Here is a 20,943-nt window from a genome sequence, read left to right on the forward strand (position 1 = left end):
CTTTAACCTAAGACACTATCTTGAATAATGGGACGTTTTCCATTATCTTAATATTTGTAGTGTTGACCTGAAAACTTGGTTAGAGAAAAGGCAACAGGCTAAATGAATACATTTTATGATTTAATTAATTAATCAATTCCCCATAAAGAAAACGGTTACATAGCGCTATGGAGCCAGGATCAGAACTGGCTGACTTAGTACAGAAATTGACTGTCTTAAGTACATTTTGCCATGAGAAAGGAGTTCTCTTAGATAAACACATTGTAAACAAAGTGGCGTCAGTTGGGTTTTATGATCCCAAGCCATGGGCATCTTCTTTCTGTAGCACATCTCTGTGATTTAAGATAAGGAAAAGGTCCCATCACCCAGATAACAGATATCTTGTCCTAATCAGGCCTTTGATTATCACTAAGACGCCAGAAGAAGGGTCTGGTAAGGAAGTCCCACTTGTTTGCTTGACATCAAAAGGTATCTTCTAAGTTAAACAAAGGAGACTATTAGGTCCAGACTCTTCTTAATTCAAACTTTGGCCCTTATTAAAGTCTAAAATTTATATTAAATATTATCAGTAGACATATACTATGTTGTGGCATGTTAATATTAAAGTATATATAAACATCTTAGGTCGTAATTTCTTTTTGAAACTTTGTCAAATTTTATTGTATTTGCAACCTATGCAATTAAGAAATTCCTTTCTAATGGTCTAGTTAATCACTCATGGAGACCATAAATCTGAAGGACACAGAACACTTCTTTGTCCTAAAACAGATTTAAGGCTGCCCAATTCTTTGTATCAGTAGCCAGAACATTTTTTTGGCTCCATAATGCATTATGTTACCGTTTTCTTTAATAGGGAATTGATTAATTAATTAATTAAATCATAAAATGTATGCAATGAGCCTGTTGCCTTTTCTTTAACCAAGTTTTCAGGTTAACACTGTACAGAAATTCTGAGGAAATGCAAACAAAAGGGATAGAGCAAGTTGGAAGGGTGTTGTTATGGACAACTTGTTAGAGGATATGTGTCTTTAATTGGGCCCAAAAGGAAAAAAGGATTTGAATTATAGTATTCTCCTGGGGGAGGGGCCATCGGAGGGAGTAAGATTGGACACCTTGGACACTGTTGAGCATCATTTGGAATAAGCAGGTCATAAGCTGGGGGACAACAGAAACAAAGGTCACCTGTGGAGCCCTCATTAGTTGAACTTCAGGGTGAACAAAAGCCTTAAGTCCTCTCTGGCTAAAAGGAATGTTTTCTGTCCTTTGGGAAGTTCTGCCACTACAAATCTGCATAGAAGTAAGAATCGACTCATTGTTCAGCCTCAGACCGTGGAGTCGTCACTTGGATTCACCTTCACCTAGTCACACTATTGTGGGACATGCAAGTAAAATTGCAACAATGAGACACTGTTTGCCTCAGTGAGGCTGTCCTTATGATATTCCTATTAGGTAAAAACCAAGGAGTCAAACCTACCTGCTGTTACATCTGTGGTGAGGAAGTCACACAACCCCCCTCCTAGTCACCCTACCCCAAACTCAACCAATTCTATCCTAGAAACTACTAACTCCCTTTTAGATGGATGGAAACTGGCTGCCTGATGTGGGTCTGCCCAAGGACCCAAGTTTAAATGCTTTGCACCCAAGTCAGAGGCTTTTAGAGAAGACTAGCTTGGGATTCTGCCTTGCCTGTAATTACAAGTATAGAAAAGTTGAATTGCTCTATAGCATACTTTATTAGCATGGCCCTTGCTACTCCAGCAGGGCCTGTCCTAGGCACAAATGTGAGAAACTCACCTCTTGGCTTCTCTCTCAGCAGCTTCTCTACTTAGGGTCCCAGGAGTATGATGCAACCCCACTGGAGTAAAGCTCCCTTCTCATGTCTGACCTCCTTGAGACTATATCTCTTTTCTTTGTCTAAATTTACCTTTGCTAAGTTTCATTGCACAGAGCTGCATAGTCAATTGCCAGATTGGAAAAAGATTGTATGCAGTGGAAAGAGTGCTTGATTTGGCATTGGGGGACTTTAGGGCTTCCAGTCCTAGCAATTCCACCTACTATCTATGTGACCTTAGAAAAGTTACCTTCATTTTTGAGACCTTGGTTTTCTGATCAATAAAATGAAGGAATTGGATTAGATGATATCTAGGATCATTTCCAAGTCTAATTCTATGGTCCTATAATAAACTTACACTAAGCTAACATTGACTCTTCCTTTTCCCTCATCTCCCATGTTTGACCATGTGCCAAGTTTTAATTTTAGCTAAGCAATATTTCTCACACCCTTTCCCTCTTCCCTACTCTCATCACAAAAAGCACCTTAATTCCCAGACTTTTCATTTTTTCCTTGCATAGACTACTACGATAGACTCCTAACTAGTCTCCTTGCCTCTAATTGCTTCCATTTCTAGTCTATCCTTCATAGTAGGTAATCTTCCTAAGATACAGACCTAATGAGATCACTCTTCAGCTCAAAACCCCTGCAGAGATTGCTACATAAAACAGAAAGTCCTTAGACTAGCATTCAAGTCAGCTACAATTCGGTTCCAGCATACCTTAATGCATAGTTTCCCCTCCCTGCCTTCCTTTCACATATACTATACTCCAGACAGACAAGATGACTTGCTATTCCTGGACATGATCCTGCCTTTTATTCCCCCTGTACCACTGGGCAGACTGTTCCCTGATGCCTGAAATGACCTCTTCACCTAAGGGTGAACCAATGACTCTCATCCTTCCTTAAAGCACAAGTAGAAGTAAAGACAGAGACTGTAGAGACAGAATAGAGAAGATTGTCTCCTGCCCTTTTGCCCAGACATTGCTTGTTCCCTGCCTGAATGAATGGGAAAAATGAGCTGAGTATATTTTATTCTTTGTCCTTGATCCTGATATACCTTATTTTTTGACTCAGAATCAAGACCAGTAAGCTAATCAAGGCATTGCTGACTTTGCTGTGCCTTTTCCTAAGAGTTGATAATCTATGAATAGAGAAAATTTTCAAATGATACTAATGGGGTACAGGCTCTGGGAACCCCCCTGAACTCTCCTTGAATCTTCCCACTTGACTTGGCTTTTCATGCCCAAATCTGTTACCCCTAACCTAGCCTAACCCTCCATGGGTTAGGTTCCCATTAAGACCCTCCCTAAACCCCTCCTCTAGTTACTCCTCTAGTTGACTACTTGGCCAACCCTAGATCCGTCCTATAATCTTTCTGTATATAAGAGCCATCCTGCCTCCATGAAAATGCTCAGATTCTATCTAGCTCAGATTCTGTCTGGCCCACTTGTCAATACAAGTGTCACAAATGGTCAGATTCCTTAAGAGTCTACCCAATATGGCAGATCTTAAATAAACTGTTTTTCTTTGACTGAAAGAAGGCTTGAGTCCAATTCATTTGGACAGGATCTGGCATGTTGGTATTTTGGGGTCCCGAGCACCCCTAAACCTCAATAATGCAATTTTAAATAAGGGAAAACAGTGTGGCAGAATAATAGATAACATTTATAAAGCACTTTAAAATTGACAAAGCACTGTACAAATATTATCTCATTTGATCCTCACAACAACCCTGGAAGGTAAGATTCTGTTAACATCCCACATTTTACAGATGAGGAAGTTAGGGTCATAGAACTGGTAAATTTCTAAAGCTGGATTTGACCTCAGTTCTTCCTGGCAGCAGGTCCAATCTTCTGTCTACTGTGCCATCTGGCTGCCCCATAGAGGGGTAGAAAGCTGGTTTGGAGCCAGGAGGATGTAATAGAAAGCACCCCAACATACGCAGGGGGGCCTGCCATCACAAGTTCTTTGATTCACCTCTCCAAAAGGAAAGGTAACTTTTGAAGGGTTAAAAATCTCCTTTAATCAAGCACATAAATCATTCACTTAATTTAGGAAATCAACAAACAGCAATTCCAAACTGTCTGACATAAGCAATATGTATATAAAACAGAAAGGTCCACCTGTCTGACTACAGTTACCAGAGAGCGAAGCACAGACATCTGGGTTTTCAAAGCCAGGGGGCTCCTTAGCAACTTCCCAGAGTCTCATCTGGCACACAAGCTTCTTCCAAAAAATAAGCCCCAAAGTGAAACCTCAACTCAGAGTATTTATACCTTTTTTAAAACCAGAGGGCATCCCAACCCTTGAGAACCAGTGCCTCATTAACAAAAGGTGTGGGCCTTCCTGCAAATCTTCCCTAATCAAACTCCCCTTAATGGGCAGACCCATTAATGGGTGGGGAAGATCTTTAATCATATTAACAATACAAATACACATACTGTTTCTAGTTAAAGAAACTCTTGTTTCTGTACTTTACTCTTAGTAAAGACTCTTGGTTGGTAAAGGCAAGATTCAATCAGAGGCACTTGATTATACTAAAATAAAAACAGCAAAAGATCCTATTTTGCTTGCCCTCATAGAGGACCTGAGGTGAAGCCCTTTCTCTGATGCCTACTGAGAACTCAGCAAATTTTTTAATCTCTTGGTATTTTAAGCAGTTCTCTACAATTGTAAGTTGCAGAAAAGATGCTGACCTGCATTGGTAAAGGAAGTTTCTTCACCCAGGAGTTTCCCATATCAGTGAAATCACAGGTCCAGTTTCTAATTCTAGCATTTTAAATATGAGGAAGTTGTTGATACCTTGATCTTTAAAACAAATTATTCCCAGTCTATAGACTTGTGGGAAACAGGAAGTTTTATTTCCACACTTTGACTGGGGAGGGGGAGATAGGTTGTGACCTAGCATGGACAGGTTAAGGGTCAGAAACTAATGCGCAGGCCCAAGAAACTGTGTGGGCAAGAGCCTATCAGAGAGGAGAACATGGAGTCACATGGCCAGGGGATGGTATCGAGGTAAATCCAAAGTTCAGAATTCTATAAAGGTCCTGCCTCATCCTGACCTGGTTGTAGTCCTTCCAGTGGCCATGATGGAAGCTACCTGTTCCTTCAGGGGAAGGAACATAGGCCTTCCCCCCTCTGAACTCCATTTTTAATAAATTTTTCTTGATATCTTTTTTGTGTGTCAAGTTTGCGTCTAACAAACATGGCACCCAACAAGGGGTTCCCTCAAATGAGGAGCACCTGACTGGCTGCTTTGGAGGAAGTGAGATTAAATTTAAGGGCTCCTGTAAGAAAGGTTACATCTCCTCCAGTCCAAGCACATGGCATTGAACCATGGGCAGGAGTTCAGAGTGAGGAAGGAAGGAAGGGAGAAAACTCTGCCTGCAGACCATGTAAGTCAGTATACTGAGCAAAGATCACATCACCCCAGGAGCTTCCACTCTGGATCAGTCTTATACTGAGGAAGGGGAGTTCGGGAGTGGCAAACTCTTTGTTGGCCCTTTTTCCTGCCTGGAAGTTGTTTTTTGTTTTTGTTTTTGTTTTTTATCGGCACTAAGCAAATAGAGAAAACTTGGACAGAATTCCAGGAATTTGAGCCATGGTGGGAAGGACAGCCCCTGGGGATATTGGGAGGATTCGATCTGCTCCCAGATTAAAAGAACTATGGTGGTTGGTAGGGCCCAGAAACGTTAGTCCCAACAGCGACCAACCTGCATTTCCCTAAGCCATCGGGACCTCTAGGTGCTTGCCCTGGAAGCCAGAGTTTGCTTATCAGGGAAGAAGTTAATCCTTAGAACTGACTTGGAGTCAGAGTAAATTGAGACAAATAGTTGAATTTTGACCATTCTAATCTAAAATTAGTTTATTTGCTAAAAAGAAAGGAACTGTATTGCTCTATGTGTTGTGCGTATGTCTGTGTGTTTGTGAAGTGTTTTGTTAAAGTGTAAATGCACTCGCAGCTGGTCAGAGTGACTGGGGCTGTGACTGCACTTTCCCTTGGCATTCTGGTATCTCTTGATCTCCCCCTCTCCTTCTCTCTCTGATTACAACAGCCTCAGAGGAGTGAGTGGGTTGGAGAGAGAGAAAAAAAAAATGCTTTACTGTTTGGCTTGATAATGGTGCTAATAGAAAGTTTGAAAACTTTTAAGAAGTTGCTTTAAAATAAAATCTTTCTTTCTGCATTCTAGAACCCTGACCAGGTTGTGAATATGAAAAGAAAGATTTTGGCTCTTTGCAGAGTATTCAACTTAAAAAAATGTGGCTCTATTAGTTACATTGTTAAATTACATTCAATTATTAGGCTCTTAACCCCTAAGATTTCTGTTTAAGGAACCAAGGTGCTGGAAGAGGTGGTGGACATTTGGTTCCTTTGAAATATAAAAGGAGGAGAGAAATATAGGTGGGATGTGCTTGGACCTTGTACTCTCTCCTCCCCTATCCTGATTCAGAAAATGTTTAGCCTGATTGGGAAACCAACAGACAAAGTTATGGAAGGTTATTGCATTTAAAATTTTTAAAGTTATTTACTGTGATTTGTAATTATTACTCTTAGTTATTAAGCTCCCAAGCTTCATGCTTGGAAGTCACACTTTTTCAGTATTAAATTATTTAGGCCTTTCTTCCTGAGCAAGGAGGCTCTTTAATTAATCTGATTCATTTTTTTTTTAATCTGGGAAAGTCTTTCTTCCTCAGATAGAGAGCAGCAGACCTCACCTAAAGGAGGATCTCTCTTACAAAAGAAATTAGCAGAGTAAAAGACGAGACAGTATGGAGTGAAAAGTTGAGTTTTGATTTAATGAGGTCTCAAAGCTGAAATCTGTACTTCATAGCTAAATTAAGTAAATATATCTGATACCAGAACACAATGTATTTAAAATTGCGAATTCACTTTAGAATTTCAGTGATTTCCTTTAGAAGCATTATCTCTGTCCATGTGCTCAGACCACATGCGCAAGGGGAAGGTTACCCCTTCCCAGTCTGAGTTAATTGGGAAAGCTCCTTGTCTGGTGGATCTGGGGAGGGAGGGGAGTCAGAGGATGGTGTTTCAGCTCTTTAAGGAAGTAGAGTAAAAGGGAGTAGGCTATTCAGAGCCAGCCATGTGGTCTTCTAGGGAAGTTTTCTTTTACTTAGAGAAAAAAAAAAGGAACACAAAGCAGTATGTGAGAATGCTCTTCCTATCAGGATTCAGCAGAAAAAGATACTGTTATTGGCATTTACGATTTGTAAAGGGCTTGACACAAGGATGAGCACATGTTAGATGCAACATTAATCTAGTGTAATGGTTATAGAATTTTCAAATTTGGATTTTGCTCTATGTACACTGGGATTTTAAAAAGATGTGATAGGTAAATAGAGATAAATGATTAACTTGATTTAACAGCTAATAGCTCAATCAAATTTGAGATAACTCGATCTGATCAGGTGATAGAGTGTGCCTACAAGGTGATAAGGAGATGAATTACTGTCCAGGTGACGCAGAAATGCATTCAACTGAATGGGTAATGGCTTATTTTTAGTTTTAAGAAAACTTAGTTTAAATTTTTAAGTAAATCTTAATGTTGTTATATTAAGAATTGCATTGTTAAATTAATGATGAATTGGTTAAAAAAGAGCTGTTAAGAATTTTGTGTAAGAGTTTATTGCAGAATTCTTATTGAGAAAATGAGAATCCTTTAAAAATATACACACACACACACACACACACACATATATATGGGTATGATTTTCAAGTCTGTTCCATCTAAAGATGTATTAAGTATGTTAAAAGTTTATTTCTGCTATTAAGAAGGAAATTTTAACTAAAATTGTTTTTGCTATGAATCAAGCATTTACAAAAGTATGTTTTGTGAAAGGAAGCTTATGGGAAAATGTGAAAAGGATTTGGTTTTAGGTCTTTGCTTGTAATTTTTGTCAATTAGTTTCAAGAGGGTTGTAATAAATTGTAAATTGTTCTTAAGAGAGGAAAATATTTGTTGTATTAAGAAATGCTTTGTAAAATCTTTTGTATGGTTTTTGGAAGGCCTATCCAATTTGTATTTGTAAGTTAATTTGTTATATAAAGATTTTATGGGGATGGAAAATAAGAGACAAGGAACTACAGTTCCTCTCCAGTCAAGACTGGAAAGTATAGAAGCCTCTCCCTTTCCTTTTCTCCTTCTCCTTCTCCTTCTCCAAGCACCTTGGAAGCAGTTTTTGGACCTGACCCCAGGTCCCAGTAGGTCAGGCAGCTAGCCTTCTAGCTGTCTTGCACTCAGGTTTTTGGTCCAGCTGTGTTCGAGGCTGTAGACTTGGGCACACCCTCCAAAGTATAGACAAGGACGGATGCCCTATCAGGAAGTGTGTGCCCAACTCTCTGAATTCCCTCAGAGCTAGGGAATTGGGGAAACATCAGCTACTTCTTTTCTTTTGTATCTTGTATCTTTTTCCAAGATTTACTCCCACATCCTCCTTCATGGAGAGAGGGACTTCTAGCCCCATGCCTGTAATGGGTCAATCTTTCAATCCCCAAAAATTTGTCTTTGGGTTTGTCTTTTACAAAATTGGGAAAAATTTAGTTTCTCTAAAGAACTTAAAGGAAAAAACTGGTGTTCTTTTGCAACACTGTTTGACCTCAGTATTTCCTAGAGGGCCATGAAGCATAAAGTCCCCATTTCGAAGACTTTAAAAATGAATACTCTTACAGTTAGAATTACACTGTGTGCCTTGAAGGAAAATGGATAGAAGTTTCCTACATAAAAGCCTTTGTTGAGGTCTCTCAGGACAGATTGTGAGGCACTTGCAGCTAGAACTGCCCCTCAAAAGGAGCAATGGGGGTCAACTGGACATATTTGATGATCCTTTTCTTATGGCCCTCTCCCTCTTCCCTGGCCCCAGCAACGGGTCTTGCTGAGGTATGACCCTCTGCAGCCTCTCTCCCTGAGACAACTTTGCTTAGGCCTCAGGCCCCTCTCCCACAAAAGTCTCTGGGTATCATCCCCACTGACCCCTTCCTCTCCTCAGGTGTCAGCTGATTGTTTGCCTCGCAGTGACCCCACAATACCCAGGATGTGATTATCAGAAAAGTGAGGATAAGGGAAAGGGTGATCATATGATAATTTGCTTGTTAGAAGGCCTAAGAGATGCATTTCAAAAGCAAGTAAATTTTCAAAATAAATTAGGGAAATTATTCAGGGAAAAAAGGAAAACTCTGCCCTTTTACAAGACCCGGCTAGTAGAAGCTGTTATCCTGACCCTATCAAAAGGACAGCAGCTACAGCCTGAAAGTATTGAGCTTTGGCACATAGACACAGCCATGGATAGAGGGTGAAGAGGGGTGGATGAAGAAGCCAGTCAGTCACTATCTGTGCTTGCTAAGACAGCCCATCCTTCTGTCAATAATTTTTACATGATATGAAAATGCAATTGATGTCATCTAAAATTTATTGTTTGTGTTCACAGCTAAAACAATTTAGTTATCACTTATGAAAATTGTGTTTGCTGTTTATAGTTCCAATGCTAAAACCTAAAGCTGACACACTGTGTGTGTATGTATGGAAAGAAGCAGTCCTCAGGCTAGTAACAAATACAGCCCCAGCAGCTGAGGAGATTGTATAAAGAACTTGCTTTGGTGAGAATTTGAAAATGTATAGAAATGATCTCTAGCAAATGGCATTTAGGACAAATTTAAGATCTAAGATGTAAGTTCTGGTGATATTCTTGATTAGTGAAACCTGCCATCAAATGAAAAGCCTCTGGGACCATTATGAATTGTGTTCTATTACTCAGATGTGACTGTTACAGGCAGATTCTTCTGACTCAGTTTCCCCATTGTGTTCCTCCAAAAAGGAATGTTTTCCCCTTTGGTATTTTCTGAATCTTATAAGGTGGAGATGAGATCTAATTTGGTCCTTGCTTTTCCTCTACATGGCATGTTCCTATAATCAAAGCAGATAGTTTAAGATGTAAGCACAATGCAAGTAGTGGAATCTTGCTGGTTTCAATTAATTGGGTAAGTGGGTACTCTGGAATGGTCTTGTGAAAGATAAAAGCCCTGGGAACATTCTTTCTGTATGTAATGGGAATAATTAGATAAAGGAAAGAAAACCCAAGTATAAATGTGATGTTGTATCATTGTTCCATAGAACAAGACTGGGATTTAAAGTTAACTGTAATTGTATCTTACCTACAGAGGGACTCTGGGGAAGGAGTCCGGGGTAACACCAGGTGGTCTGGGGGTTCCAGGAATGGTCTTGATGGGAGTGGTCAGTAACCTGGAGAATTGGATTGATAGGGATATGCCTCTATGAACCTCTAGACAGCTAGTTTACATGGGACAAGGTGAGGTTTTCTAGGACCCTTTTAGACAAATGGGACTAAAACTCTTTTGGGGTAATGGACAAAGGTCCCAACTTGGAATAAAGTCTTTACACATTACAAAATGATGTAAAAGCCATTGGTATTAAAACCGTTGATTGAATTAATTACTGAGACTAAATCAGAGACATCTTTAGTCTGGGGAAAAGAATTTCAGTCTAAATTTCTTAGAGGTAGGTAACCTCTGGTAGTATTTTGCATTTATGGAAAAGTTAAGTGTTTCTGTTTTGATATGAATTCATTTCATGAACCTAAGTTGAAGTTAGTGTTTGAACTTATCATATGTGTAGCTCATTCTTTTAGACTGAGCAGGGTTAGGAAGGTATAGGGAACCTTGGGAAACAGATGTAAATCTATTAGAGCAATAATATGGTTTTAATGGTAAATTTGATTTTCTGATTGTTATTTAATCAGGAACTAGAACAAGTACAGAAAGGTGCATAAGCTACTTAAGACTTGCTTCAAAAGATGTTCCTTAGCCAATGTGAATTTTATAGTCATATCTGAAACTTGATTATTGGAGCTTGCTATTTTAAGATGTTTATGGAACTATTAACTGACTGTTCTGAATCTAACTCCAAGTGTGGATAGCAAGAGAGGCAGTCTGAGCCACTGATCCATGATGCCAGTAAGCCTGTGAGATGCTGGTATGAACTGCAAAAAGGTGATCCTATGGCAAGGTTGGGAGAGCGACTGTTCAGCTTAGACTGAGGTAGGATTCTCCTGACTCAATTTCCCCACTGACACCTGGCAGACTTTAAGCTTGGTTGGATGCCAGTTGACAATCTACTCCTGCCTGGAATTGATAAGAAGTTAGGGAGATGTTGCTTACCTGAAATGTCCCTACTCTTAATGGCAATTTCCTATAATCAAAAGTTTTATAAGCCTAATACCAGATCTATTAAAAGACTGTTGGTAGGGGAACATCTGAGGTTAAGTCTAAAATTAAGCTATTAGGCTTAGAATTTCAGACCGACAACAACAAGTTAGAGTTCTTTAATCCTTAGTAATAGCATGGGAACAGTTAGATTAAGGACCTATGAGGTTACCATACATAGTAATTATTTTGTCACAGTTAGTGTTAAAAGAAAAGTGGTTTGTGGTCTATATTGTAAATGCTTTAAAAGAAGCATCACTTGACCAGAAGTTGGAATTCTTTTATGATGTGATATGCACTCTGTTAAAAATGATTATTTATTGTATTTATGTAAATACTGAAGCCTGTTATTGACTCCTTAGTGAAATCTCATTCTCCTAATGGGGGAAATGAATAGTGAATTAATATAAAATGTCAAAACTGGGTTCTAATGTGAATTTCTTAAACATTTGATGCTGATTAAATTATTTCTGTGGGACTCACAAACAGGTTGGCATAAGACTTAGTATAAGGCCTGGATTTATCCATATGAACATGCCCTATATATAATTCAATTGTTTTGAAAATAATCTAGGGATATTGAACTATGGGTATAATACAGGTGTTTCCAACGCCAGACTAAAGCCATTTGTCATATTGAACACACATGTGAAGTTTATCCATTAATCAATCTGTTATCCACTATCTCCAGGTCAGGTACGTCTGTTGGCAGCAGAGGGGAAAAGTTGTGATTATTTCAAGTTGAAAATAATACAGTGTTTACAGGCATTCAATAAGTATTTATTGACTGACTAATTTCCTCCAGAAGATATGTGGGTTAATAAAGGCTATTGTCAACTACTAGGCTTTTCTCTCCTCTCTGTCCTAGGATCATCTCTATATAGAGAATGCTGAGGAGTGGGAGTAAAATGGGACCCCTTGCCTCCTTTAGTACCCTAATGAGAGCCTAACCTATCAAAAAAATATTTCTACAGTTGCACAGAGGGGGCAAGCAGCCATAGTAAAAGCAAAACCCATTAAAGGATACAAGTTACATTACCATGCTCTACCATGCAAGCACCTGCCATTACTGACCCTTGCTGGAGCCAGAAAATAAGTCAAAGTTAGATCAGGGGAAAAGGAGGGTTCACATTTTAGTCAGTCAGTCAAGTAGATCCACAGCTAGAAATTCTGGTACCTGGGATAGCTTATTTTAAGCAGGAGTGTGACGACTCACTCTGAAGTATAGTTGAAATAGCCTGGAGACAGAGGTCATTGGAGCTGAGGAATGAGGAACTGGGAATACAGACTGTATAAGGGAACAGGGGTTGGGCTGGAGAATTCCATAAATAAGATGCTGAACATAATGGGGAATAAGAGGTGATATGGAGGTCCTTAGTTGACCACAACAAGGAGATGAACAGGAATGGACCTTAAAGGAAAAGAGGTGACACTGAATGTGTTGACTGAAGGAAGTTCTGAATGTAGCAGTAGGGAGCAAGGAGTGTGCCAGCTCCTTCTAATGGTCCTGTATTTCAGGGAGTATGTGAAAATAGCCTTAAAGAGTATATCAAAGGATCCAGTGTCTTAAGGAGAAAACTAGTTTTACACTAGAGGACTGAAGAAATGGGAGAACAGGCAGTCTACAATGCCTAAGAAGTTGTTAACAATAGAAGTCTCCAGAGGGCACAGTGAAATGGGAGAGCAGAGAAGGATAGAGACTGAAAAGAGTTAGAACTAAGCTGGCTAGGATGAGAGTGGAGGGAGAATCAGCAGAGGAAAGGAATTCTCACTAAAGCAGAATCACTGGGATTCTAGGAGTAGGACGCAGGAATTTACTCCCCATAGTACATGCAAGAGAGTGCCAAGTGCAGGTAAAATTAGCCCCAAGGTTCTAATTAGAATAGTGTACTGGTAACTGATTTTTAAGATAGCATTCCCAGAGTTGATTATGGCAGCAAGGTAAAGAAAGGAAGGGGTAGATGACTTATTTGACAGGAAATATATTAACTATTATAATTTTTGACAAATATTCATTGGGTATTTATGCATAACACTTTGCTTCATTCTAGGGAGACCCAAAGGAGAGGAGTGAAATATCTTCTCTACTCCCAGAACTTATTGTTGGGGATAAGACAGGCAACCACTGGGAAATTCCACCTTCCCATATCTTACCTACCTTATTCATTGAGTACCTTTCTCCTAACCTCTTTGGAAAGATCCTAGACACAATCCAAAATTAAGCCAATTTTTTCTTAAGGTGTGCTGAAAGGGGATGTAACAAACCTGAGTGCAAGAAAGGGAATCTAGCCCTTCTTCTAAGCTAGTCAGGCCACCTCAGGACTGAAACTAGACATATGTTTGAGTCTGGTATAGATGGACTTCTTAGTGGAGAGTGGATGAGTGACATGTCCCAGCACTATTGGACCCAAAAACCACTTAATTCTTAAAGAGGGCTTATATAATAAAGTGTTAAGGCTTATATAATCAAGTGACTACACCACTAAATGGTATAGCAGTTTAACATAACTGAGGATCACTGCAACCTGGAATGGTGAAAGAAAGATTCATGGAAAAGAATGGGACTTGATCTAAGTCCATGCAGGATGGATAGGCTCTACATAGGTAGAGAGGAGTGGTCAAGGGCAGTTTTAATTAGGGGTACCAACAAAAATAGAAGTAAGGAAGTAGGAATGAACATATGATTGGTGGACAGACATATTTTGACCTCACTCCAACAGAGGAACTATCTATAGCCAAAGTATCTACAATATTCTTCAGGGTAGTATTGGCCAAAGTGAGAAAATCCTTCTCGTCCCACCCCCCGCCCAAGTTACTTACACACCTGGAAGGTACCACTTTATCTGGGACTGTCCATGGTTTTGGATCCCCCATTAACAAAGTGGAGAATAAAGGATAACACCAAGAGGAAATCAAGATAAAAGAGTATATAAAAGACTTTTATACCATTGACCTTACAAATATTTGATCATCAACATACTCCATTATCTTGCTTCTCTCTTCTGCATAGGCTATTTTTAAAATCTAAATTTAGTGAGTTCTATGTTTAGCCACATCAGTCTTTTTAGATATCTGCCCCTTCCCCAGCTTTTTATCATGGAAATTCTTTTATTATGTCTTCAGAATTTCATTCTTGGAACTTCCTATTCCTCTTGGACTGACTTCACCTGTAGAATTTTAATTCATGAATATTTTGTTATGCTTAAAATTCCATAAGTAAAAGTTATTTGGGGGCATAAATAGATTAGACTTGACAAGTAGAAGAAAAAAAGTAAAAAAAAACCCACCTCACTGTACTCTAATAATTCACCATTGGTAATTCATTCTAAAGGTACTCCCATAAAGGACAAGATGGCTTTTGTTTGGATTTTTCCCATGAGATACTCATCTTCTGTCTATCATCAGGATGTACTTTACTGAAACAAAATGTTTGCCTTTTCTTGTTCTTATACTAAGCACTGGTGTGACCTTGACTAAGTTGCTTAGCTTTTTTGTGCTTCAATTATCTCTGTAAAAAGGGGGAAATAAATCTATACTCGCTTGTAATCTCTTCTAACGATAAGATCTATGATTCTTAAGAGTCTGTGGAAGATGTCAGAGTAAAAGTAGGGACTCACTTGAACTCTTCCCCAAACCACTTCAAATACCTTTAAGAAGTGACTGAACAAATTCTAGAGTGGCAGAACCCACAGAGATGGAGTGAGGCAGATTTCCAGCCTCCAGCAGGACAACCTGGAAGGTTAACAGGCAGAGTCCGTTGCACCAGGCTTGGAGAGGAGGGCAGTCTAGCACAGGCCTCACCAGCTCAGACCATGCCCTAGCAGACCTTGGGGGACTAAATCACTGGCAGCTGTGGCAGTTTCCAGACTTCTCAGCCCATAGGTGCCAGAGACAACTTAGAATGTCAGCTGGAGGGATCTGTTGGAAATGGGTGAGAAAGAAACACAGTGCATGCCAATACAGCTCTGGCCTCAGCAAACCAGGAGCAGGCCTTGGGAGTGACTGGATTGGGAGCCATTAGCCCACAGATGGAATGTGTGAAAGTCACTTATTCTGATTTCCAGGGGTCAAGATGGTGGAGTAAGCAGTAAGTTGCTCTCACCCTCTCACCCTCCCTTACTGATTTTGAAAAACCCAAAGAATGTTGCCTCCTTATTTAAGGAAAATCCTAAAATAGTGGAGCCAGGAGAAAGATGTTACAGCAGTCTTTTAGCTTGGGAGGTTAGGGGGATTAAGGAAAAAGTCCCTCTTGCTGTGGCTGAAGGAAACCAGTACAGGAGAGGAGGCATTGCAGCAAGCCAGCAACAAGACACTTCAGCAAACCAGTGGGATATACTGAGCCCCAGGGTGATGAAGCAGGCAAGCACCAACACCAGGCACATGAGCCACCACTACCAGCTCCAGTTCAGCACCAGGTAAGCTACCAACCTCCAACCACTATCCCTGGAGGCCCCAGCACAAAACCAGTAACCAGGCCTCTAGTCCCCAGCACAAGAAGCCTAGGACAGTGCCCCAGAAGCAGAGATCAATTTTAAAGCCAGAGAAAAGGCAAACAACTTGAGCAAAAAGCAACAAAGGAAAACAATGACCATAGAAAAGTGTCTTAATGACAGTGAAGATCAAAACATAAATTCAGGAGTGGAAAACATTGTCAATATGCCTACATCCAAAACCTCAAAGGGGAACATAAACTTGGTCTCAAGCCCAAAAAGTCTTCTTAGAAGAACTATAGAAGGATTTTAAAAGTCAAGAAAGGTAGAAAAAATTGAACAATTCTTCTTAAAAATACAATTTACAAAATGGAAGAAAGTACACGGAAGAAAACAACTACTTAAAAAGTAGCATTGACCAAATGGAAAAGGAGATACAAAAGCTAACCAAAGAAAACAATTCATTAAAAATTAAAAATGGATGAGTGGAATCTAATGACTTTTTGAGACATCAAGAATCGGTCAAACAAAATCAAAGAATGAAAAAAATAGAAGAAAATGTAGACTATCTCATTGGAAAAACAACTGACCTGGAAAATAGATCCAGGAGAGATCATTGAAGAATTATTGGTCTACCTGAAGGCTATTATTAAAAAAAAAAATCCTGTACAGCATCTTTTAAGAAATCATCAAGGAAAACTGCACTAAGGTCTAGAACCAAATGGTAAAATAGTTATCAAAAGAATTCACCAATCACCTCCTGAAAGAGATCCCAAGAGATCAGCAAGGAATATTGTAGCCAAATTTCAGAATTATCAGGTCAAGGAGAAAATACTGCACGCAATCAGAAAGAAACAATTCAAATATTGTAGAACCACAGTCAGGATTACCACTTCAGGACCTTGCAGCTTCTACATTAAAAGATCAGAGGGCTTGGAATATGATATTACATAAGGCAAAGGAGTTTGGATTACAACCAAGGATCAACTACCCAATTAAATTGAGCATAATCTTTTAGGGAAGGAGATGGACTCAATGAAATAGGTGATTTCCAGATTTTCCTTATGAAAAGACCAGAGCTCAACAGAAAATTTGATCTTCAAATACAAGACTCAAGAGAATCATAAAAAGGTAAACAGGAAAGGGAAAAAAACCTGTTATTCAATAAGCAAACTGTTTACATTCCTACATAAGAAAATGATACTTATAACTCTTGAAAACTGTATTTTTATTATGACTTCTAGAAGGGAAATTCATAGACAGAGGGGATGGGTTTAAATCGACTTTGATGTGATGATAAAAAACCTAATTAAGTGGTGAAAAAGGATTGTTATGGGAGAAGAGGAAAGGAAGAGGAAGAAAAGTGCAAATTGTATTGCATGAAGAGGCACAAAGACATACTACAGTAGAGGGAAAGAAAGGAGGGAGACGTGCATTATTTGAACTTTACTATCAATAGATTTGGCTCAAGGAGGGAATAATATACTCAGGTATAGAAATCTTAACTTATGGCTTTGCAGATGCTGCCCACTGGTAGTTCTTATCTTGGTTCCATCTGCCAGACACTGCTCCTTGCTGCCTCTACCTCTGCCATTATGCCCAGCCCAGGCATCTGTGGCCATGGCCAACCCCAACATGTACTTCAACATCACCGTTGACAATGAGCCCTTGAAATGGATTACTTTTGAGCTATTTGCAGACAAAGTTCCAAAGACAGCAGAAAACTTCCATGCTCTGAGCCCTGGAGAAGAGGGATTTGGTTACAAGTGTTCCTATTTCCACAGAATCATTCCTAGGTTATGTGCCAGGATGATTACTTCACATGCCCTAATTACACAGGTGGCAAGTCCATCTATGGGAAGAAATTTCCTGATGAGAACTTCATCCAGGCCTGGCATCTTGTCCATGGCAAATTCTGGACTCAACACAAATGACTCCCAGTTTTTCATCTGTACTGCAAAGACTGATTGGTTTGGGGGCAAATGCAAGAAGGCATGAACATTGTGGAAGCCACAGAGTGTTTAAGTTTTCAGGATGGCAAGACCAGCAAGAAGATCACCACTGCTGACTGTGGACAATGCTCATAAGTATTTTTGTTTTGTTTTTTGTCTTAACGATCAAATCATTCCTCTATAGCTGGAGAGAGCACTCCCCCAAACCCCATCTGCACTTATGCCCTGTAATTCTTGTGCTCTCACTTGCTGCAATTCTCTTTGGATTTAATTTCCTTTTTCCTTCCACAAGTCTGGCTAGAAAACAGAATTAAGTTTATGATTATGAAATAGAAACTATTCTACCAAAAAAAAAAGGTCTAACTTTCCATATAGACATTAGGAGGGGAGAGGGGAAAGGGAAAGAAAAAGGAGGGGGATAGAAAAGATGGGAGATTAAGGGAGGCTGTGATCAAAAGTAAAACTTTAGTAAGGAGGGAAAGGGAGATGGGAGAAAGAAAACCATAAATGGGGGAGGGGCAGAATAGGATGGAGAGAAAGACACAGATAGTAATCATAACTGTGAATGTGAATGGGATGAACTCTCCCATAAAATGGGAGCAGATGTGAACTAAATGAATTAAAAAACATAATCCTACAATATGTTGTTTACGAGGAACACATTTGAAACAGAGGGATACACGTAGGGTAAAGGTAAAACACTGGAGTAAAATATATTATGTTACAGCTGAAGTAAAAAAGCAGGAGTAGCAATCCTGATCTCAGACAAAGCAATAGCAAAAATAGATATAATAATTATGTAATACTTAAAAGAGATAAGGAAGGAAACAACATCCTGCTAAAAGGCACCATAGACAATGAAGTAATATCATTACTAAACATATATGCACCAAGTGGTAGAGTATCCACATTCTTAGAGGAGAAGTTAAGGGAGTTACAGGAAGAAATAGCAAAACTATATTAATGGAGGACCTCAACCTCCTCCTCTCAAAACTAGATAAATCTCAACAGAATACAACAACTTACTGTGAGAATAATACATTATGATCAGGTAAGATTTATACCAGGAATGCAAGGCTGGTTCAATATTAGGGAAACTATTAACATTATTGATCATATCAACAACAAAACTAATAGAAACCAAATAATTATCTCAATAGATGCAGAAAAAGCTTTTGACAAAATACAATACCCATTCCTATTGAAATGTAAAGGGTGAACTCACCTCCAATGAGAAAGAAATTAAAACAATAATTAGAAATTACTCTGCCCAACTATATGCCCATAAACTTGACAATCTAAATGAGATGGATGATTATTTTAAAAGATATAAATTGCCCAGACTAACAGAAGAGGAAGCTGAATACTTAAATAACTCCATCTCAGAAAAAAGAAATTGAACAAGTCATCAATGAACTCTCTAGGAAAAATATCTCCAGGGCCAGATGGATTCACAAGTGAATTCGATTAAACATTTAAAGAACAGTTAATTCCAATACTATATAGACTATTTGGGAAAATTGGTGAAGAAGGAATCCTACCAAATTCTTTTTATGATACAAATATGGTTTTGATACCTAAATCAGGAAGAGCTAAAACAGAGAAAGAAAATTATAGACCAATTTCTCTAATGAACATAGATGCAAAAATTTTAAATAAGATTTTAGCAAAAAGAAAACAAATAAAATAATAAAAATATGGGCACTTGGGAAAAAAAGAGAAATTCCATTTAAAGTTACTATAGACATTATAAAATATTTGGGAATCTAGCTGACAAGTATAAGCCCAGTAACTATAAGAACATAATTACAAAACACTTGTCACACAAATAAAATGAAATCTAAATAATTGGAAAAACATCAATTGCTCATTGATACTAATACAATAAAAATACAATAAAACTAATACAATACAAATACAATAAAACTAATACAATACAATAAACTAATACAATAAAAATAACAACTTTATCTAAATTAATTTACTTTATTTAGTGCCATACCAATAAAACTACCCAAAATTATTATATAGAGCTAGAAAAAATAATAACAAAATTCATCTGGAAGAATAAAAGGTCCAGAATATCAAGGGAATTAATGAAAAGAAATGCAAAGGAAGATGGTCTAGCTGTACTAGAGCTTAAATTGTATTAAAAAGCTGCAATCCCCAAAATTACTTGGTACTGACTAAGATATAGAGTGGTAGATTAGTGGAATAGGTTAGGTACATAAAACACAGGAGTCAATGACTGTAACAATCTTTGGTTTGATAAACCTAAAGACTCCAGCTCCTGGGATAAGAACTCACTATTTGACAAAAAAAAAATGCTGGGAAAAATGGAAAATAGTATGGCAGAAACTAGGCATAGACCAACATCTTTCACTGAATGCCAAAATAAAGTAAAAATGGGTACATGATTTAGGTATAAAGGCTGATACTATAAGCAAACTAGGAAAGCAAGGAATAGTTTACCTGTCAGATTTGTGGAGAATGGAAGTATTTATGACCAAACAAGAGATAGAGAACATTATGAAATGCAAAATGGATAATTTTGATTACATTAAATTGAAACATTTTTTGCACAAACAAAGCCAATGCAACCAAGATTAAGAGGGAAGCAGAAAATGGGGAATTTTTACAACCAGTATCTCTGACAAAGGCCTCATTTCTAAAATATATAGATAACTGAGTCAAATTTATAAGAATACAAGTCATTCCCTGATTGATAAATAGTCAAAAAGGGGCAGCTAGGTGGTGCAGTGGATAGAGTACCAGTGCAGGAGTCAGGAGGACCTGAGTTCAAATCTCACCTCAGACACTTGACACTCACTAACTGTGTGACCTTGGGCAAGTCACTTAACCCCAATTGCCTCATCCTGGGTCATCTCCAGTCATCCTGATGAATATCTGGTCACTGGATTCAGATGGCTCTGGAGGAGAAGTGAGGCTGGTGACCTGCACAGCCCTCACTCACTCAAAGTCAAGTGCAAGTCATGTCTTTATTTCTCTGATAGCATGGTCTTCTTCAGCAATGAAGGATGAATACACACACACAAATAGTCAAAAGATATGAACAGTTTTCAGATGAAGAAATTAAAACTATCTATAGTCATATGAAAAAATACCAACTATCTCTTTTGAATATTTCATTGATAACAACTTTTACTCTGATTCTCTGAGCTTGTTTATGTGTTGTAGTTTGTTCATACCCATCACATGCCTCTCCTGTCTTCTGAGTGATACTAATTTTCAATTTTTCATATGGTAGTGTTCTATAGCTTGTAACCACAAAACAACAGTGATGTAATATAGGTATTAAAAAAGATGAGTCAGTGACTAAAGAATCTTCTCAGGATGGTGGAGTGAATAGGATCATAGCAGCCCATTTCTCTCACAACTAGTCCAGCAAGGAATTAAAAAGAATGCAAGACTAAGAAATTATTAACAAGGCAAGGAGAAATGGTAAGTGCATTTTTCTAGCTGAAGTCTTTGCAA

General features: G+C 38.6%; 1 pseudogene; it reads left to right on the forward strand.

Annotated features, from left to right (window-relative positions):
- Positions 1-17,116: 17,116 nt before the first annotated feature.
- Positions 17,117-17,583, forward strand: LOC140522796 (peptidyl-prolyl cis-trans isomerase A pseudogene; annotated as a pseudogene).
- Positions 17,584-20,943: the final 3,360 nt, after the last annotated feature.

Source organism: Notamacropus eugenii, chromosome 1 (assembly GCF_028372415.1).
Source record: "Notamacropus eugenii isolate mMacEug1 chromosome 1, mMacEug1.pri_v2, whole genome shotgun sequence".
In the NCBI taxonomy this organism is placed as follows: domain Eukaryota; kingdom Metazoa; phylum Chordata; class Mammalia; order Diprotodontia; family Macropodidae; genus Notamacropus; species Notamacropus eugenii.